The following is a 5085-nucleotide window of genomic DNA, read 5'->3' as shown; positions in this document are numbered from 1 at the left end:
GTCGATACAAGCTTTGGCGAGAAAGTACTTAAGATAGATTGGGAAAGAGAGAAGATGAGATTACACGATTGATTTCAAAACGAATTTCTTCCTCTTAATTTTCATAAAAAAAAACCGTGTTTTTCTCCTCCCCCTTCCCTCTTTTATAGATGCTCTCATGCATATGATGCATGTGAGGGTACAAGGCATGCATAAATTGCATGTTTGCCATTTGGCGCTTAAGTATTACATGTGGTGCATGCTAACCATGTCACTCATTTTAGCACTCATGGATGAGAATTTACATGTAAAAGTACAATGATAGAAATATAATTTCAACTAAATACTATGGCTTAATGGTAAGCCATTTGACTCCTAACTTGGAGGTGCAAGGTTCGAATCCATACTTGCCGTCCTTGTATATGTAAATATGTATATATTATTATATATTTATTTTATCTAGTCGCCGGTTCGCCGGATGCGTCGTCGGATGCCGACGCCGACGCCGGATATCGGATACCGTCGTTGGATGCCGCCGCCGACGCCGGATACCGCCGCCGCCGTCGGATATCGACGCCGGATGCCGCGTCCGCCGCTGGATGCCGACGCCGAATACCGGTGCCGCCGCCGGATGCCGACGCCGAATACCGACGCCGGATACCGGTGCCGCATGCTGCCATCGGATTGCGGTCGGATGCTTTCGGATCACCGGCTCCATCGCCGGTCCGGTTTTGGTTGGCCAAAACCCTTTACGAGTAGCTAGCCACCTCCACTCTAAGTTCAAGTTACCTTGAACTCTCTATGCTCCACACATAGACACAAAGATAATATCTTTTGCTCCACCTTATATATGATGAGAGTCGTATTTGTCGTGCCTATGTGGGATATCTCACAATTTTCTCTTTTCTTTTCACAAACTTTATACCCTCATATCTTGACATTTAGTTGTCCATTTCTCGTGTAATAAAGTGCATTCGAAACCTCCATCATTTTGTACTTTAGATAAAAATGTTATCTTCACAATTATTGTATTACATGATTCATACTCGATTTTGTACGTTTTATGGGATTTTCACACTATTGCCGAAAATCTTCACGACATCGGCATCCGAGGGCATTTGGTTCTTCTTTGGTTTTCAACTTCATCAGTATTACATGATTCATACTCGATTTTGTACGTTTTATGGGATTTTCACACTATTGCCGAAAATCTTCACGACATCGGCATCCGAGGGCATTTGGTTCTTCTTTGGTTTTCAACTTCATCAGTATTACATGATTCATACTCGATTTTGTACGTTTTATGGGATTTTCACACTATTGCCGAAAATCTTCACGACATCGGCATCCGAGGGCATTTGGTTCTTCTTTGGTTTTCAACTTCATCAAGGAAAAGGCCAAGTGGTACAGGTGTATCGACATTCGTTGTCTCCCCCTGTCCCTGAAAAACGTTATTCGGTATATGTTGGTGAACATTAGCAACATTATTGTCAACATTTTGTAATTTATTCTCTTTGTGTCGTTTTAGCTCTAGGATGTATTTGCCTAATTTCTTTATATCTAGAGTATCTAATATAGTTTGGGGAGGGTGGGAGAGGAACCAAGTATGTCTTGGTATTTTGTGGTATTTTGCCCTTATCTTGGCGTAGGTTGAACACTTGCATGTAAAGTGGTACTCATCCTCTATCTCTATGTGGCATAACCTACATATCCTTTCCTCGCTAGGGACTCCAACCCTCTCTATGTGGCATAACCTACATAACCAACTATTCTCAATCTTAAGTTGGTGCGATGATATTCAAGTTGTCCAATGGCAACCCTTAGTGCATGTGGTAAGAATACATTTAGATATTTTGGTCGCGTAATAAAACCTAACTTAGAAGTGCATGAAGTGTTCCTCATATTACAACATTTTAGATGGGAGTGGCTCTAGTGGGGTAATCCATTTATACCGAGTGTAAATTTTCCATATTTCTTGGCGTATTACTTTATTGCGTGCCTCATGAGAGATTAAAGTGTTATCAATCACATGGTTGTACCTAAGGGGAGGTAGGTTATTAATGTCTAGATTGTTCACAAAAAGCCAACTCACCATCATGTCATACCATGAGCTAGTATAGCCAGACTCATATAGTGATTGAGAGGCCTCAAAGGCTTGATGAGATATTCTATCATGTGGTTGGCTATGTATCTTGTGAATAAAGACTACAAGTTGAAAAAGTGTCTCTACTAACATCGGAGATAAGCTGAACTCGGCCCTAATAATGTCATGCGGTAATCTTGATTTGCTTCGGAGTTGGCGTGATAACATCATCACCAATGGTCTCTCTAATTGCGCCCACATGAAAAATGGTAGTCCTAGAGCCCAAACCACTGATGCATACATGAGGGAGGGGGTCACTAATGAGTCAAAGAGCCACCCTTTAGTCTGTGGCTCTTGAAAGTATGCTTGATGGCATTGTCTCTTTAGGAGTAAGAGGGATGCATGTCCTCTCTTAAGTCTATCCTTCATTGTCTATGTCATCGAAAATTTACCTGAAATTGACTACAAAATAGACATATGATCCAACCACCTCAATTGGTCTATGGGAGATAGTGAGGTGACACAAGGGGCAACCTTGTTTTACACCAATAGTGCTAGTGAAACAATCGGATAGGCCACCTAGGCATCGAACACACCCGGACACTTGTTCATATAGTGCATAGATAGCCCAAACCATATCATCTAGTATCCTCAAGCTTTTAAGTCTATCAAACAGCCGCTCTCTAGGAATTGTGTCAAAGGCTTTGCGGAAGTCCACCAAATAGCAATATAATGTCTTCTTGCGAGCCTTAGTCTGGTCAATTAAGCATTTGAGTGTGAAGATATGAGCAATAGTTGAGAAGGCTCGTCTAAAGCCAACCTATTTAGGTGCGTGAAGATTTAGGGTCTCCATATAATCGCTAAGCTCTGTCTCCATTACTGCACCATATAATTTAGCAAGGGTATGACCTATCATAATGATCCTATATGTATTTCGGTCCATGGGGTCCCCCCTTTTATGTATGGGGGCCACTGTGTTCAAAGTCCATTGTGGTGGAAAACCCTCAGCGAGGGCACAATTGAAGATTAGAGTTAGAAAGGGAGTTAGGCACTCTCGTGCATATATGATGTGTTCTACTCGCAATCCTGTGTGGTCCATTGACTTCCTATGTTGTAATTTCTTTATGACCTTCGTGACCTTAGAGGTCGTGAAAAGTGTCCCCATGGTAGGTCGGGGTGTAGAAGGCATTGGAATGGGTGGTTGGTTTAGGATTTGGTAAAATCTCTCTCTATATGTGTGCTAGGTTTCGGGATCTTCGATGGGTGTTTGTGGTCTTGGTTCCTGTAGTCTTTTCCATGCAGTGGCGCAATCACTACTCATGAGCATATGGTAGAGTTTCCAATATTGGGATGCCTCCCATGCTCGTCTGTTACAACGTGTCATCTTGCGCATTTCTTTGCGAGCTTGTACTGAGGTAATACTACCACTGAGTTGCGATACTGTAAGTTGTCTATGTAAGTCCCTACAATCCTCATCATACCATCTACTTTATGGCATAGATCCTAATCTACCTTGATTGGAATGTTTTGTATATGGGAAATTGCTAGCTGTTGCGGAGTGAAGGATGTGTGTGAGTTTAGTACTAAGGCTCTCTAAGGGTAGGGAGGGATCAAGGGAGGAGAGACGGGTTTGAACATGTCGATAGTATATGCCAGAGAGCTCATATGTGAAATGTATTGTGGTGTGATGGCATGGTTGACTAGAGTTAGTGACGTTGGAGATATCACATTTTAGCTCAAAGTATAAGAAATATGGTCCGCGCCAATAGGGCATGGGGCCACCCGGAAGGAGTTAATCATGTGGGTAGCTTCAGGGTGTCCTATTAGATAATCAACCGTGCTTTCCCCTCCTCCATGTGGGAAACATGTAAGCTCTTCCGAGCCTAGCCACTTGGCTAAACCATTATATATGACCATTTGGTGTCGACTGCCAAGTTCGAGCAGATGATGGCCAAAGCTCGTGTCATCCGCACCTTGATCCTTTGATCTACATGTGGTGCCTAGGGTCTAACGAATTGACATTTACCATTTCTAGGTTTCTGTTCATTTGAAATATTGTGCATTGTCGGGATTGGGTTCTCGCATTGAAGTCTGCTACAAGGAATACTTCTCCTTGGGAAGTATATCGGATTATGTCATTTGATAGAGGTTCGTATGGGGAAGGCCCATGTGGCACTCCTTCATCAACTAATATCGCCTCGCCAACCATCTTATAACGGGATCCTTTTGGGGGAAAGTAACAAATGACGAAAAATACTATCTGGTCCTTGCTTGTGGAGACTTTCACCGACATAAAACCAACTTCTGGGTCTGTCCTTAGTATTTCTATCTTTTTATGTAGCTCTCTCCGAAACAATATTGTGACACCTCCAAATCCCCTGGTAGTGTGTCGACGTGAGGTTTGTCTAAAAGTGGGCTCCCAACGAAAGCCTTTAAATTGAAGGACTAAGGCTCTCTTCTTAGTTGTGTCATGTCCAGCCCTCCAAGCTTTAGTGCGATCACTCGCCGTCCATTAGAAGTGCCATCATTTATGATCACTCGCCCATCTCGATAAAAGGCGCAATGCCCTTCTTTAGAATACAACTCTTGTGATGCTCAATTTGCATCTTAATGAGGTCTTCATCAAGATAGATAGGGTTCCCACCCAATCCTCGAAGAATTGATCTCTTCTTAAAGAAAGTGATTCTAGAGTCTAAGCCTTTAAATTGAAGGACTAAGGCTCTCTTTATACTTGTGTCATGTCAAGCCCTCCAAGCTTTAGTGGTAGGTAAGGCCTTTGTGTACCCTAACATTTTCCCAAGTGTTTGTGCATCCTCGCTTGGAGCTGCACCTTCCTTGAGCCCCGTGACACGTACATTTAAGTGTCATGCCTAACACATTTTCTCTTCTTTAAGGATGGTATTAAAAATATTTCCATCTTTTATTTCTTTTCTAATGTTTCTTTTAACTACGTCTAACCAACCCGTTTTAGCTAACTCTATGTTATTTTTAACTTCCTCCTTAACTTTTTTAATCTCGTCCTT

General features: G+C 42.3%; 1 pseudogene; it reads right to left on the bottom strand.

Annotated features, from left to right (window-relative positions):
- Positions 1–2882: 2882 nt before the first annotated feature.
- Positions 2883–3383, bottom strand: LOC147866025 (uncharacterized; annotated as a pseudogene).
- Between the last annotated feature and the right edge of the window lie 1702 nt (positions 3384–5085).

This window comes from Azolla caroliniana, unplaced genomic scaffold (assembly GCF_043228905.1).
Source record: "Azolla caroliniana isolate FFs.n. ecotype wild unplaced genomic scaffold, voAzoCaro1.0.p SCAF_3, whole genome shotgun sequence".
NCBI lineage: Eukaryota > Viridiplantae > Streptophyta > Polypodiopsida > Salviniales > Salviniaceae > Azolla > Azolla caroliniana.
Note: the sequence above shows the minus strand (reverse complement) of the source record. Positions and strands in the feature narration are given on the sequence as shown.